Below are 15,529 nucleotides of genomic sequence, written 5' to 3' on the forward strand. Positions count from 1 at the left end.
CTTCTTTAATAAGGTGTGAAATTAAAAGCCAAACGTGCAGATGTCTCTAGATCCTTAAACAATAACACATTGCCGCTAATAGCCAATCCGATCATGCTACACGCGCCAAAGTAAAACCCCGCCCAACTTTATCGCAGTTTAGCCTAAATGCTTGCATGTTGCAAATTGTCATCCTTGTGCCCTGTGATTGATGACTCCTCTCGCCGTGGGCTCCGAGGGAAGAGGACGTGATCTGCTGGGGTTGAGGGTGTCGGCGGCTGTGGTGGGGGTTCTAGAAAAAGGCAGTGAAATACTTCTCCTTGAAAAGACATGTGTTTACACTTTATGCCCACTTTTGCCATAAAACGTTTCCTCGCCCGCTAGCTGTGTGCGTGCGTACCAGCACGCTGCACACACATGTGCTTGCACACGTGTGACCAAAGAGAACAAATGTAAACTTGTATCCGCAGCCCCACCCGCTCGCTTCCGGTCATACACACGCACACACACACACACACAAATCTGTAATATTGCGAATTCGTCTTAAAACATTTCTGGAGCAGTCCTTGAAAGCCAATTGTACTCCGGAGGCAATTCATTTTTAACAAAGTAAAAGCCGCTTCATTTTTTTTTTTTTTTTTTTTTTTTCCTCCTTTAGCAGCGCGGAAGTGTTTCAGAGGTGTGACTCATACCGTACGTGCGGAGGTGTAGAGATTATTTATCGGGTCAGCCAGACCCGGGCGCTGAGATTCATAACTACCCGGACTGCGATGACACAGGCTCAGCTTGCCGCAAAGTTATGGTGACCCTCCAGGCAGAGCTCAGTCCCAAAACAAACTCTCACGTGGTTCCATTCCTTCGCTGCGATAAACTTGAGATTTCACTGTGTGCTCATACAACAGGCAGATAAGAACGGGCTGCTCTGTTTTTGTTTGTGAGGGAACGCACAGCAGTCAATTTGCTCCTCAGTTAAATATGTGACAGATGATAGGCTCCAACAATCAGAGGAAAAGACCTCTGTCCCGTTCTGTTTCACTCCGGTCCCCCTTCTCGATCGCTGGACTACTCGACTCGATGTATTGGGCTCGTTTTTTTTTTTTTTTTTTTTTTTTTTGGGACCACATTTTAGATGTGAAAAGTTTACAGTGAAAAGAACAACAACAACAAAAAAAACTCATGGATTTGGACTCTTCAAATCGTAATCTGGCCCCCCCCTGCGCCTGGATGAAAACATGGGCTTGCTACGCTACTGTATGCTAATTTTGGTCATTATTTTGCTATTTGGAGATGCAACGGACAGTCACATAATCTTTGAGGAAACTCTTCCACTTTTTGTTTGGATCTTCACCACAAACCTTCCTGTAAACCGGCGTTGCGGCCGCCGGCGATTAAAACGACACTTCCGGCCTCTGCACTTTCACGCGTGGAGATTCTCCGCGCAGAATGCGTTGCGTGCATGGAGACGATGTGTAGCGACATGAGGGCTAACCTGCTGCCAGCTCAGTTTGCATCAGAAGCAAAGCGGCGGCAAAAGATGTTGACATTTTGGCATTGGAGCATTTGGCATCTGAAAGGTCACGGCGGTGGATTTGGGAGAATTGTTTGCGCGCGCGCGTGTGTGTTGGTCGCCACTTGCCTGCCAAAAGCGTTTAAAATGTGAGTCTTTCTTATCAATTCTGTGTGAAAAGAGCAGCAGAGGGCTATAAACAAAGAGGCAGGAAGTGCTGGGCACAGCACAAACAAAGTAGTAGGGATCCCTGCCAAACACACACACACACACACACCCACCCCCCCCCACACACACACACACACACTTCACTGAAGACTTGAACTAGTGTGTAAATGTGTAAATTGGAAGTCAACCCAAAGATATTTTTTTGCAAGAATATGTTCTCAGAGGTCCCACGAGTTGAAAGACAGCATTCGGAGTAATTTCGCGTTTGTGGAATAAGAGTTAATGCGCTCGTTTTTAGCCATCTCCGGGGGCGGCCATTTTGTCTGCTGCCGACTGAAAATGACATCACAAGCGCTCACAACGACCAATCGCGGCTGAGATTCAGGAAACAGGTCAGCCGCGATTGGTCGTTGTGAGCAGTTGTGATGTCATTTTCGGTCGACAGAAAACAAAATGGCCGCCCCCGGAGATGGCTAAAAACGAGTGCATTAACTCTTATTCCACAAACGCAACATTTTTCAGGATGCCGTGTTTCAACTAGTGGACCTGCTGGGCACATTTTCTTGGAAAAAAATATAGTATTAGTTCATCAATCAGTCTTTACCACTTGAATTAATGGAAGCCTCCAATTTGAGACCATACACATGCTCACTAATAACAACTTGGATAATGTAATGAGATTCAGTACAAGAGCAGTGTTTTTTTTATTGTTTTTTATTGTATAGTATTTTTTTAAAACGTACTTTCAAAGATAATTATGCTTTGGTGTTCTTTCTATTGTGGTGTCTACGGTGTGGTGTTTAGCTGCACGAGAAGGGCGGCACAATGAAATGAAAGGTATGGAGTGGTGTGTTTCACTCCATTGCAAATTCCAAGCGAAATTATAATCATATCGCCAAATGAATGCCTCCCTGACAGTGCCGGTCAAAGTTGAATTATTTTCACATCATTATACTTAAAGGGGAAGTCCATCCCAAAATATATATATTTTTTCCCAGAATTCGACAGTTTTATGTGAGGTTTTCAAAAAATAAGTCTTGTGAACGTAAAAAAATGCTTTTAACTTTTTTTTTTTTTTTTTTTACATTTTATTTGTTGAGCAGACTACACGACATCCACTTGCCAAAATAAAATCAAACATTTTTCAGTCCAGCCAGTCTTAGAGGTAGATAAAAACAGCGGAGCCACAAGGTTTTTGTCCATTTCCTCGATACAGAAAAGGGCCTTCCCAAAATGCTCACGTTTGTCCGCAAGACTTTCTGTATTTTGTTAAATGTTTACAGATTAAAGGATGTTAATCGGCATGTGTGTTTGTTTGCAGCTGTGCTATTTGGCTATCATTTCTGGTGATTCCACCGACGTGCCTGTGATGTGTGGAGCTCTGATGTGTGCAGCACACCATATGGGAAGCCTCTTCATCCTCAGATGGCGCAGTTGCAGAACATGTGTGAGGTAACGGAATTCCACCCGAGTTCGTCTTTAACAGCAGCGCGCATTTATCCGTGCTATGTGACGCACTTCAATGTGGATACTCCACCTAGAGCCAAGTGAGCTGAACATCAGATGCTCAGCAACAAGAAAATTACAAAAAAAAAAATAAATAAATCAATCAATCAGACTGAACCAACGTGGCCACTTTTACACATGCTCATGCAGCAAAAAGATTATGGAGAATTTACCAAAAGAAGCGACGTGAGACAACACAAGAGCCTTTTTTTTTTCAAGCGGGAAAACGGACGGGCCCAAATCGAGCTAACCAAGCGGTGCCGTGCCAAAGTTGCGCAGTTGGAAAGCGGCGTTATTCAGACGTTGACGTTTATTGGCCAAAGGGGTCCGGCTCATATGATTAGGCGGCGAGACTTTTAGCCTGTCCATCACGGGAGGCGTCGTGCGCCTGTTTGGGGAATAAACGTGTGAGGCGACGGGATGCTAAACCGGGAGTGGACTAGAAGGTGGGCAAAAATGTGTCAAATGCTTGTGCGCGTTTACATGTGTGAACGCTCGACCTAATGAAATGTGAAAGGCCTCCAAGTCACCTCTGCCGAGACCGACCCCCCCCCCCCCCACATCCACTACCACTGCTGCATTGGATGCTGTCTGCCCGTCTCTTATTTGGCACACACATGCACGCAGGGCTTGTGTTAACATGGAAGTGTTAGCGTGGAAAGAGGCGGGTCGCGGCCCCTCTCTGTCTATCCCGCGACGCCGCGCTCTCCCCGGGCATGTTGCTCGTACAGCTGGCAGTCCCGGGAGCCTCCAGACACGCGCGCACACATGCATGCAGACAGAAGCACGCTAGGCAGTAGGTCATGAAGCTGCCGGCATGAGGAATAGACGGGTCCGACACCAGAAAAGCAGACAGCCTTTGTGACATGCACGGGAGAGCCTGAGCAGCGTGGCGTGTTGCAGTGTGACTGCACGTTTGCGCACATTCATGGTGGAGAATCACAACAGATTCCAGTGAAGATGACAAGAGTAAACCGTTTTATTGATTTGCACTGCATGCGTGGACTGCTTTGACCGATTTCATGTGTGCGCAAACACACACGATGTGGTAAAAAGGTCGCTACGTTTACATGCGATCAATAACCCTTTCAAAACCCCAGTGTTGGCTATGTTTAGGTTTTGAAAGGCCGTCAAGAGGGATGTATCGATTCACTCAAGCCCCGATTCGATTTTCAGTTCCCGATTTTCGATTCGATTGGATTTTTTAAAAAATTGCTGCCATGCTTGTCTCTGTGCACTAGTGTGGTTCTGCAACAATGCGCAAACGCAATACGCAATGATGTTTGGCGCAAAGATTTGATCTACACGTTCAAAATGTGCAATGCATTTGGAATGAAAAAAATGTTTCAAGATGTCATTTTCTAGTTGAATTTAATCAGATCGATCAATCGAAAGCCGATCGAAAGCCGAAAATCGATTAATCGATTGATTTTGAAAATCGATTAATCGAGTGATTTTGAAAATCGATGAATCGATTTTTCGGCTTTCGATCGAGAGAGAATGGAACTCCGTTTTTCATCTACACACGCATGTGTGACCAATAAATTTACAGATTTTTTTTTTTTTTTTTTTCAATTCTTGGATATTTTTTGCTGCTGAACTTCTGCTTCCACGAATGTATCAGTTATAGAGTCAAAATGAGTGACGATGTGAATAATTACATCACGGGCCGTTTAATGCTATGCTAAACTTAAAAAAAAACAAAAAAAAAGCGGACTGATCTTATAACATTCAATGTATACTGCAGTGGTCTTGTATGACATCATGCATGACAATGGATGAAAACGTCTGCGCCGCACGTACATTATCCAAGAGGTCAGCAACCCCCCCCCCGGTGAATCATGGCGTTCTTTGACTGAGGCTTTGAACAAAAGTCAGTAGCAGGCAACACATTTTCCACATTACCGCCTCCTTCCTTCCTTCCTATTGCTTCGTTTACTCCCACTCCCGTCTCTATTTTAGTGTCCTCCTCTCACATTTACAGCACTCTTTAGAGAGATAACTTCCTTTCGACTGTTTATTATCTCAGCATCCTTTCTGGTGGTTAGACTCATCTCATTTTATTCCGTGCACTCTTGCCATTTAACCCCTCCTCGATGTTTTGTTTGTCCAAATGACAGAAAGTCACACGATGAGCACGTTCAGTCTTTCGTGGGTAAGAAAAAACAAACAAACAAACAAAAAAAAAACAAAAAAACAGAAGTCATTGTTTGAGAATGATGCAGAACCCTCACTGCTTAAAATATGCGCTTTTCTGTGAGGACATTATGGAAGCAACATCTGTTGAACTCGTGACAGGAAACTTCACATTTGTTACAGTCCTTATTGAATTGTATTGAATAACAGTTGTTCTATTCCAGGATACAACCCAGTGTTGACGGCAAAACCTCCTGTTGCCATGCAGGACAGAGCGTTCGATTATTTTCTTCCTCCCTCGGTCTCTTAGCAAGGCCACAGTGTACACGCGCACACACTGCATTGTCCTCTACATTGTTCTATGTGTGTCCGCGCTTGCATGTCAAACCAGCGTTGGATATTAACTCCGAGCGATGGAGGTGAACGGTCACACGCGTTTGCACGTGCTTGTGTTTTGCTCGTCAAGGATGAGCGCCGGCGTGTGCGCGCACCGCTTGCTTGGGTTGCTGCCCAGCCGAAAGAGTGACAAAGGTGTGTTGCGCATGATCGTCTGTGTGTGTCTGGGGTACTTACGGTGTGTGAAACACATTTAGCTGCCAATGGAATGCTGAGTGCGTTGACTGGACCAGTACATCGGTTTTTTTTGGGGGGTTTTTTCTTCACGTGAGTTTCGTAGTTCCAACCGCACCGGTCGAGACCGAGACATTGTCGAGACCATACAAGACCAAAAATAAATAAATAAATAAATCGCCCCCAAAAAAAACAAGCATCAAATTGTAGAAGCCAATGTTAAAAATAGATGAATAAAAGGATGAATGAATGAATGAATGCATGAACGAATGAATGAATGAATAAATAAATCACCCCAAAAAGACAAGCATCAAATTATAAAAGCCAATGTTACAAATAAATAAATAACCCCAAAAAAACAAGCATCAAATTCTAGAAGCCAATGTTACAAATAAATAAATAAAAGGATGAATGAATGAACGAATGAATGCATGAATGAATAAATAAATCACCCCAAAAAAACAAGCATCAAATTATAAAAGCCAAAGTTGAAAATAAATAAACAAATACATAAATAAATAAATCACCCCCCAAAAAATAAGCATCAAATTATAAAAGCCAAAGTTGAAAATAAATAAACAAATACATAAATAAGTAAATGAATGAATAAATAAATAAATCACCCCCAAAAAACAGCATCAAATTATAGAAGCCAATGTTAAAAATAAATAAATAAAAGGATGAATGAATGAACGAATGAATGCATGAATGAATGAATGAATAAATAAATCACCCCAAAAAAACAAGCATCAAATTATAAAAGCCAAAGTTGAAAATAAATAAACAAATACATAAATAAGTAAATGAATGAATAAATAAATAAATCACCCCCAAAAAACAAGCATCAAATTGTAGAAGCCAATGTTAAAAATAAATAAATAAAAGGATGGATGAATGAATGAATGAACGAATGAATGCATGAATGAATGAATGAATAAATAAATCACCCCAAAAAAAACAAGCATCAAATTATAAAAGCCAATGTTAAAAATAAATAAACAAATACATAAATAAATAAACGAATGAATAAATAAATAAATAAATAACCCCCCCAAAACAAGCATCAAATTATAGAAGCCAATGTTAAAAATAAATAAATAAATAAATAAATAAATCACCCCCAAAACACAAGCATAACACAAGCATCAAATTATAGAAGCCAGACAAACACATCATGCATCACGACATGCATCCATATATTTTCTCTTTTTTTTTTTTTTTTTTTTTGGAAATGAAAGAAATCAAATTTCAATCCAAAAGAACAGCATGTACTGTACACACCTCCCAGGCACAAGCGCGACTCTCCTTCACTGAAGGGTGAGAACAGGAGGTCTTCGGTTTACGATATATGACATTTCCACCTTACAAACGTTGCGCGGCGAACTCGTTTTCTCAGCAGCTTCCATCACATCATCGCGTTGGCGCTTGAATGCGCACTTAGATGTATAGCATTGTTGTCCCTTCCAAATACAATCAACAAGAAAACAATCAAACTGAAGATCACCAGGCCAAGTCTCCAAATGAAAATTGTTTTTTTTGTTTTTTTGGAGAGCATAAAAACACTTCAAATTTGGGATTTTGGATATTGTTAGACCTTGTCACCCAATGGCGTCATGACGAATGAACAAAATAATACGCTATGTCCTCTGAAATCTGACGACCGCTGGACTATTGATTTTTATTCCGAGAGTTTTTGATATTGATCCCGCATACAAATGGCCAATAAAAGCTTAAACTCACTTATATACCATACAATATGTATTTTATGCCAATCTGGCAACACATAAATATCAAACTTCACAATAATCTTGGCCTTTGAGGAAGGGTTGAGGATTTAGCAGTAGAAAAAAAAAAAAAAATACAAAAAAAAAAAAAAAAAAAAGGTCATTAATGAGATCTAACTGACCATAATACTTCAAGTCGATCTTTATCGCTGAATGTGACTACTTTTCACGCCAAATAATCAGAATGTGAAATGAATGATGATAGGAAACAAAGGAAGGCCGGTGTTAGGGTGTTGTTATGATGCATTCTTTTATTAATTGTATTCTTGGAATGACTCAGTCCTGAAGGGGAATTGACACAGCAAGCTTCACTTTAAAGGGGAAGTCTACCCAAAAATGTTCTTTCCAAGAAAATATTCTATGTGGCTTAACTAGTCTAAACATGGCATTTCTGATGAATGTTGCGCTTGCGGGATATGAGTTCAGCAGCGGAATCCAGCCATTTTTAGCCGTTTTTGTCACTTCTGTCAACCGAAACTGACATCGCAGTTGCTCAGGGTTCAGGAATACCCGATTGCAGCTCACCTGTTTTCCCGCGCCGAACCATGATTGGACACCAGATACGCTATCTCTAAATTATTCCAATCCATCTTCGGTCCTCAAAAGTTTTAGCGGTTGTAAAGGTAATCATATAATAAAGTGTAAAAAAAAAAAAAAAAGTCAAGCAATTCTCAACCAGCCTGACAAAAATGGAACGAGACGAAACAATAACATTTAAGAGCAGTTCTCACAAGGGTGAGGTTTGTTGTTGTTAATGATCAACTTGCTAATTCCTTACTTCATATGTGACAAACGATTTCGAAATCCAGGAGTGGACCTGTTCGTTTGGGGTAAAAAAAAAATCAACAAGGAAAAGGACCGATCCAGGTTGACCCCCGTCAACTTTGAAGTGACCCGTGACACCCGCCCGTCCGTGTAAGTCATCTGCTTGCAAAACGAAACAAAGAGCGAGTGAGGCTCGAGCCCGTGACGGAGAGGCCGAGGCCGTCTGACTTGAGAAAGGAAAGCGGCAGATCGTAGTGTGTGACACATCCGCACGCGCGCACACACGCACGCACGCACACACTCGGAAACAAAGTTAAGCTCGTGGAATCAGCTGATGTGGGGAAGGAGGGGGAAAAAAACCCCCCGAAACCGGAACCACTGGCTGCAAGGGCAGAAACGGGATCGCGGGAGTTTGCTAATCCTATTAAACGACAAGGCGGACCATGACGCGGCAGACTGCGCTTGCGCGGCCTCAAAAAAACGACACGTTTGCAGCGGAGCGGCAACAGGTGGAGTCCGTGTACAGTCGCGGATGTATAGAGGAGGAGAACGCGCGAGGTATCTGTGGCATTCCAGTTCTATGGGACCTGCTGGGCTGGTTTGCGGGTCATTAAAATTCCTTTCCTTCTCTGGGCGCACGGCTTATCGGAAGCCTCGGTTTGTTCCCCCATGTGACATGTTGGCTCGCGTCCACCCACCTGCCCGGCCGGCCTCGCCTTCCACCTTCACTTTGTTATCTCCCTTTGCCGCCGCCGGAGCACACTGCGTCCTGCGAGTCTCGGCAAGTTCACACACCATTTCCACACGTCGTACTTACTGACTAATGGAAGATTTCCCCCTTTGGTTTCCACGCCCAGGGGTTGATCACCGCTTATTTTGATCTGATTTCGTTCCTTCTGTCTATCTTGTCGCTGCGTGTGCGTTGTCTCTTGCGCCGCAGAAGCATGCGAGCCTTTTTTTTTTAATTTTTTTTTATTTATTTATTTTTTTTTTGCTGTCACTTCTGATAGGCAAGTAAGCGAGCAAAGTCATGCGCTTGTGGTCGGAGGACGGAGAATGGAGCTGAATATTTGTTATTGTCATTGAATAAAACCGAGTGGCAACAACATGGGACGTTGATTGTTTGAATTAGGAAGTCACCCCAAATATTTTCTTTACAAGGAAATTTTGCATACGCCTCCACGAGTCTAAACACGACATTCTGGTTAATATTGCATTTGTGGAATAGGAGTTCATCAGAAAAATCAGTCTGTTTTTGTGCATCTCAAAGGGGCGGCCATTTTGTCACTTTCCGTCGACTGAAAATGACATCACAAATTCTCAATCGCCTGTTTTCAGGCGCTGAGTCATGATTGGTCGTTAGCTGAGCTCTGAGCAACTGTGATGTCATTTTCAGTCGACAGAAGTGACAAAATGGCCGCCCCCCCAGAAATGGATAAAAACGTTTGAATTTTGCTGATGAACTTATATTTCATATTAATTTCCTCGTTTCAACTAGTGGGCCTGCATAGAAAATATTCTGGGAAAAAAATATGTTAGGGTTGACTTCCACTTTTCTTATCACAATTATCTTTTTCTCTGCTGTAGAGTGCCATCATAACCACAAAAGCCAAAGCAGGTGTTCTTTTTATAGAACAAAAAAAAAGCGTCAACCAACCATATCTTCCTTGTTGAATCTCCACTGTTTAAAAAAAAAAGAAAAAAAGAGAGCAATCATCGCCACCTAGAGGTGCGGAAGCCAAACCGATGCACGTAAACTGAATTTCACAGAGTAATTCATACATGTGGATGGTCTGAGCTATGACACAAATCGTATTTATTTTTGCAAATGTAAATGTGCTTATTTACAAACAATAGATTGGTGAAATAAATTGGGCTGACCCACGGACACCCCCCCGCCCACTCCAGGGCTAATCTCCAAGATCCCGCCCCCACCTCGACCCAAAAGTCAGACCATGCCTTTGATCAACATACATTGTCAAGGCACACTGGGTGACCTGTGTGTGAGAGAGGCACAAGAGGGGGGCTGGGAGGTCCCAACCTGAAGCGCCGGATACCCTTGTGCTACTTCCTGCCCTCTAAGCTCCCACCCAGGGAAACTCAGCCAAGGAGCCTTGTGTTTAGGTGACCCTCAACCTCTACCGTGCCCCTCCTCTTCTCCCTTTCTTTTCTTTTTTTTCCCACCGCTTCTTTCTTCCTTTCACTCCTCCCTCTCCTTGAACCTTAACTATATAAACATTAGTCAATTGGAACTGATCATCAAAAGACCACCGGTGTGTGTGTGTGTGCGCGCACGCACGCGCGCACATTCCTGCCAGGTCTCCATAGCAGCAGAAATCCTTGATAGCAAGCTTTGAACCCGAGTTGGGTGGCTAGGTTCACCGGGTTCCTCCGCGAAGAGCCGCCGAGATCGTCCCACCGTCCGTTTCGTGCACATTAGAAGCCTTGCGGTGTGCAATAAAGATCATGTGCTTGCTCAACATGAGATGAGCACCAAAAGTGACCCTTGCGTTATCAACTGCAAACATCGCCCACTAGGCATGTTTCGATGTGTGACTCCCTTTGACACACGCGTAGACAACGCCTGCAGGAATGTGTGTCAAGCACTTTGTTCAATTGTTGTCACAGGATTCCAAAAAAAAAAAACCACGTCTTGGAAAGCCTGTTTGCTGAGGAATTGTTACTTTAAGTCGTAGGAGAGCATCATTCGCAAGTACACCAACTGGTTTTATAAGAGTGAAGGTTTTGTCTAGTGTCTAACAATAGCGGAACCACATAGGTCAAACACAATGCATTCTGTGACACTGGTGAAAGTCGGATTTGTTCGGATCTTGAATCGAATTTTCCCATCGGTGAAAATGAAGGATGGATTGTTATTTCGAGAGCCAAACTGTTGCCATTATAAAACGTGGATTAATTACAGGTATATACAGGCAGTGTTTCAACTAATATTTTATTATTCTTAAAGTCAACCCAGACATTTTTTTTCAAGACTATGTTCCCAGCGGCCAATCACGGCTCAAATTCAGAAAACAGGTCAGCCGGGATTGGTCGTCGTGAGCAGTTGGGGATGTCATTTCCAGTCGACAGAAGACAAAATGGCCGCCCCCGGAGATAAAAACGAATGCATTTTGCTGCTTAATTTATATTACAGAAACGCAAAATTAATCCGAATGCAGTGTTTCAAATAGTGGGCCCGCTGGGAACATATTCTTGGAAAAAATATCTTTGGGTTGGCTTCCGCTTTAAATACCATGCAGGTATAAAAAAAAAAAAAATATTTACAAGAAAATGGTCTATGCAGCCCCGCTAGTTCAAACACAGCATTCTGATTAACATTGCGTTTGGTTAAGCAGCAAAATCCACCCTCTTTGTCCATCTCAAGCGGCGGCCATTTTGCCACTTGTTGTCGACTGAATATAACATCACAGCTGCTCTGGGCTCAGGTAACGACCAATCATGGCTCAGCTCCAGAAAACAGGTGAACCATGATTGGTCGTTACCTGAGCCCTGAGCAACCGTGACGTCATTTCCCGTGGACGGAAAGTGGAAAAAATGCCCAACCCTTGAGATGGCTAAAAACGGCTGGATTTTGCTGCTTAACTCATATTCCACAGATGCAACTAGTAAAGGCACATAGAACACGTTGTAAAGAAAAGTGGTTGACTTTCCGCTTTAAAAAAGAAAACTCTTAAATGTAATGAAGACGGTACACGGCAACGTGAAGGTGAGTAGCACTGCAGCTACACCATCATGTAGCAAAGCAAAGAAAGAGACAAAAAGCGCGGCCAAGGATAATTCTTTGATGTTTGCAACTAAAATTCATCCCCCCAACCCAACATTATTACATTTGAAAGATATGGCAACAGTATGACAGCATATTTTTGACACGATCTTTTCCTTGTTCGCGCTTGCTTGTCCGACAGTCGTGCACAGTATTCAGTGGCGCTGAATCCCCGCATTGGGGTTCGCATGCCAGCCCCTCCACACGTCACTGCAGTTCTCTTTGGTTCTGGAGGTTTGTTGGCTGCAATCAAAACGATGCGGAGGGAACAGAGTGTGTGAGCGACCTTATGCGTCCTGTCTGCATCAGCGCGTTTGACAAAAGGATGTCAGTTGTACCAGCGACAGCCTCGTTGATGTCAGCACTGTTGTGAACAATACTGCACTAGTTTTGTGTTGCAATCGGGCTCCCAGTGGCAATATCCACTAATCTAACATGGTCTCAGTAGCCCATTTGGTCAAAACGAACATTTGTTTTACTTTGACAAAACATCTTGAACACATTTCATTAGTGTATACTTTAGATTACAACATGGCTTTTGATTATATTTGGAAAGACATTTGTTGAACATATGTTTATTTATTTAGCGTATTTAACGGTATTTAAAGGAGAAGTCTACCCAAACATATGTTCAGTGCAGGCCCGCTAGTTGAAACGTTGGCGGAATAAGGATTAATCCTCTCGATTTTAGTCATCTCTGGGGGCGGCCATTTTGTCATTTCTGTCGACTGAAAATCACATCTACTCGGGGCTTTGGTAATGACCATTAACGGCTGACCTGTTCTCTGAAGCTGAGCCGTGATCGGTCGTTGCCTGAGCCCCAAGTAGTTGCGATGTCATTTTCGGTCGACAGAAGTGACAAAATGGCCGCCCCTTTGAGATGGCTATTTAATTCCGCTTTTATATCAATGCCCTAATTCCTGGCATGCCACTAACACTAATACAAAAGATGCACCGAGTGGCATCAGAACATACTAAAGACATGATGAAAGAAGTGTGACCGCATTTATTGGCCTTGTTGATGGAAAGTTTATTTTGGGAAAAAAAAAAAAGTCCAATGGAAGAATGGAGAAAAGCTTGGTTGTCTGCAAGTTGTGCAACAAAGACTTTGCTTATCACTGATGTATTTCGAGCCTTGACGATCATCTTTAATCGAAAAACACTGCAGCAATCGCTGACACCAGAGCTAACATTGGAGTGAAGCATTCCGGTTTGTCTGATTTACTATCTGAAATAGAAGAAAAAACCTTATATTGCAAGCCTAATGGGTTTGTTATGGGCACGTTATATTGCCAAAAAAAAAAGAAAGTAGAAAGTAAAAAAAAAGTAGCGCATGCTAATTGCTAATTTGCAGCGTTTTGGAATTTGGCTGACCGCGCTACGCCTCGCTGGATGTTCCAGCGGACTGAGGGCGCTTTCAATCACACGCCCCCGGCGCACCCGGCAATTTGTTGACAGAAAGTAGACTATACTTTCGACCAGGTGAAATCAGGTCTAAGTTGTGGTGCAGGTGGTGTAATGCGGTTTTGGTTGATTTGATCCCGGCACAGGTAAACACATTCTGTGCTGTGCTGGTGTTATGTGTGGTGAGTGCACCAAACATTCATCGAACCCTCTGAATCCTTATTGAAAAAAATTCATTGAATGCGTATTTATTATTATCATTATTATCATGTTTAATATATTTTTTTAAAAGCACCCCCATACTGTGGCACACAGACGTACAATCGGGGGTTGCAGGTGTTCTCCAAGTACCCACTTTGCAGTGACCAACTTTACAACTTCTCAATTAGAGATCTTGCAGTTCCTGATGAACGAACTTCATCAACGTACTTTGCGCGTGCCGATCTCCTGCACCGACCGAGTCGACACCATTATGCTTCCGCCCTGCAGACCGTGCGCCTCACCTGCGCTGAATTCAAAAGGAATGAGGGGACCTGCTTCGACTGGCCGGCAATCAAGTCAGGTGTGTTCGGCCCCACAACGGCGCAAACACCTATTTCTAACTTCGCTTGTCCACAAAAATGCCAAAGAGAGAAAACTCCAAACGTGCACGCTGCACTTTACGCGAGACTTGCGCTCTGCACGAAAATAGGGCCCAAAATGTTTATCAAACGGGCGCATTAGATTTAGGTGGGTCAAGGAACTGTTGCTGTTGTTGTTGTGAATTTTAGATCTGTAACAATGGTTGGTCAAGGATATTTGGGGGGGTTTCAACTGCTGTGGAATGTGCTTGAAAAGTAAAACAAAAACAAACGTGCTTCCAAGATAGTGTAAGTGCAAGTCAGGCAAAGCATGAATAAACACCTTGAATTTAGGAATTACAGGCTTGGGAATTTTGTCAGCTGAAAACTTCAAATCCAGAGCTGGGCATTTTACTACAATTGTCCGTTATCCGTCATCCGTCTGCAGCTGGTTACCCTTCCGTCGGGCGTCATTCGCCTTTTTTTTCCGGGGGTAAAAAAAAAAAAATAGTATAGGCCTCTAATTTTAAACGGCCGTCCGTCGACGATTCCGATTCAACTTTCACTAGCGTGCTAGCTGGACGATATCTGAACAGAAATAGTGACTCACAGCACTTTTGGTAGCCCGTTCATAGCCGGGTCCCTCACTTAAATCTGTCCACCACGCAACAACAACTCACTATTTTCCTCCCGTCATTCGTCAATCGTCAGCAAAACGGGCATAGACGGACCGATCCGTCACAACGTTGGCGTTCAATCAAAACGCGTCGAAACGCGGTTAATACATTTCCTTTTTCAAATAGAGCCCCGTCATTATTTCCCATACCGCGGAACTGTTTCGAGCACAAAAGACGTGTCAAGGCTGAGGGCCTGCCTGTCAAATGCCTGCAATAATATGTGCAGGCATGTGAACAGATAAAATCCAAACAGCTAAAACACGTCAACCTTATTTAAAAAAAAAAAAGAAAAAAAGGAAAAAAAAAGACGCCTTTCACTATTTGCGAAGCAGAACCATTTGACTATTCATTTTATTATGGTGTGTATCCACGGTGGCTCCGACATCTACCTACACCTCATTTTGCTTCACTGCTTGACCTTTGACCCCCTTGTCAGCCAGCGATGCAGCGAACAAAAATGTCTCCATGTGTTCTAAACGCGCCCAGCAGTGATCTTACTGCCCTACCTCTGCTATGACTACAATATCCATGTATTAAAGGATCATCGTAGTGCTTTGCTTTGTTTTTGTTTTCATTTCGCGTGCGCAAAGTGCTAATTGACATCAGCAGGTTACACTTTGACAGAGCGTCCTCCCAGACAAGCTGAGGCTTGAACAATGGCTCTTCTGTATGCGCGTCAGCTAAGGAAG

At 43.1% G+C, this 15,529-nt stretch overlaps 1 protein-coding gene across 3 annotated transcripts in view; it reads left to right on the forward strand.

The window, feature by feature from the left end:
• Positions 1-2,975: 2,975 nt before the first annotated feature.
• The window catches only part of tiparp (TCDD-inducible poly(ADP-ribose) polymerase), a 40,875-nt gene continuing 28,321 nt past the window's right edge, over positions 2,976-15,529 (forward strand). For 2 of the 3 annotated variants that reach the window (XM_086035470.1, XM_086035472.1), the window contains exon 1: positions 2,976-3,106. The gene's annotated coding sequence lies outside the window, so the exon portion shown is untranslated. Of the gene's footprint in view, positions 3,107-11,999; positions 12,143-15,529 lie in introns of those variants that run through there. The other variant, XM_086035473.1, reaches the window with a different exon arrangement.

Source organism: Filicampus tigris, chromosome 7 (genome assembly GCF_054856515.1).
Source record: "Filicampus tigris isolate MCC_2025a chromosome 7, RoL_Ftig_1.0, whole genome shotgun sequence".
Taxonomy (NCBI): Eukaryota; Metazoa; Chordata; class Actinopteri; order Syngnathiformes; family Syngnathidae; genus Filicampus; species Filicampus tigris.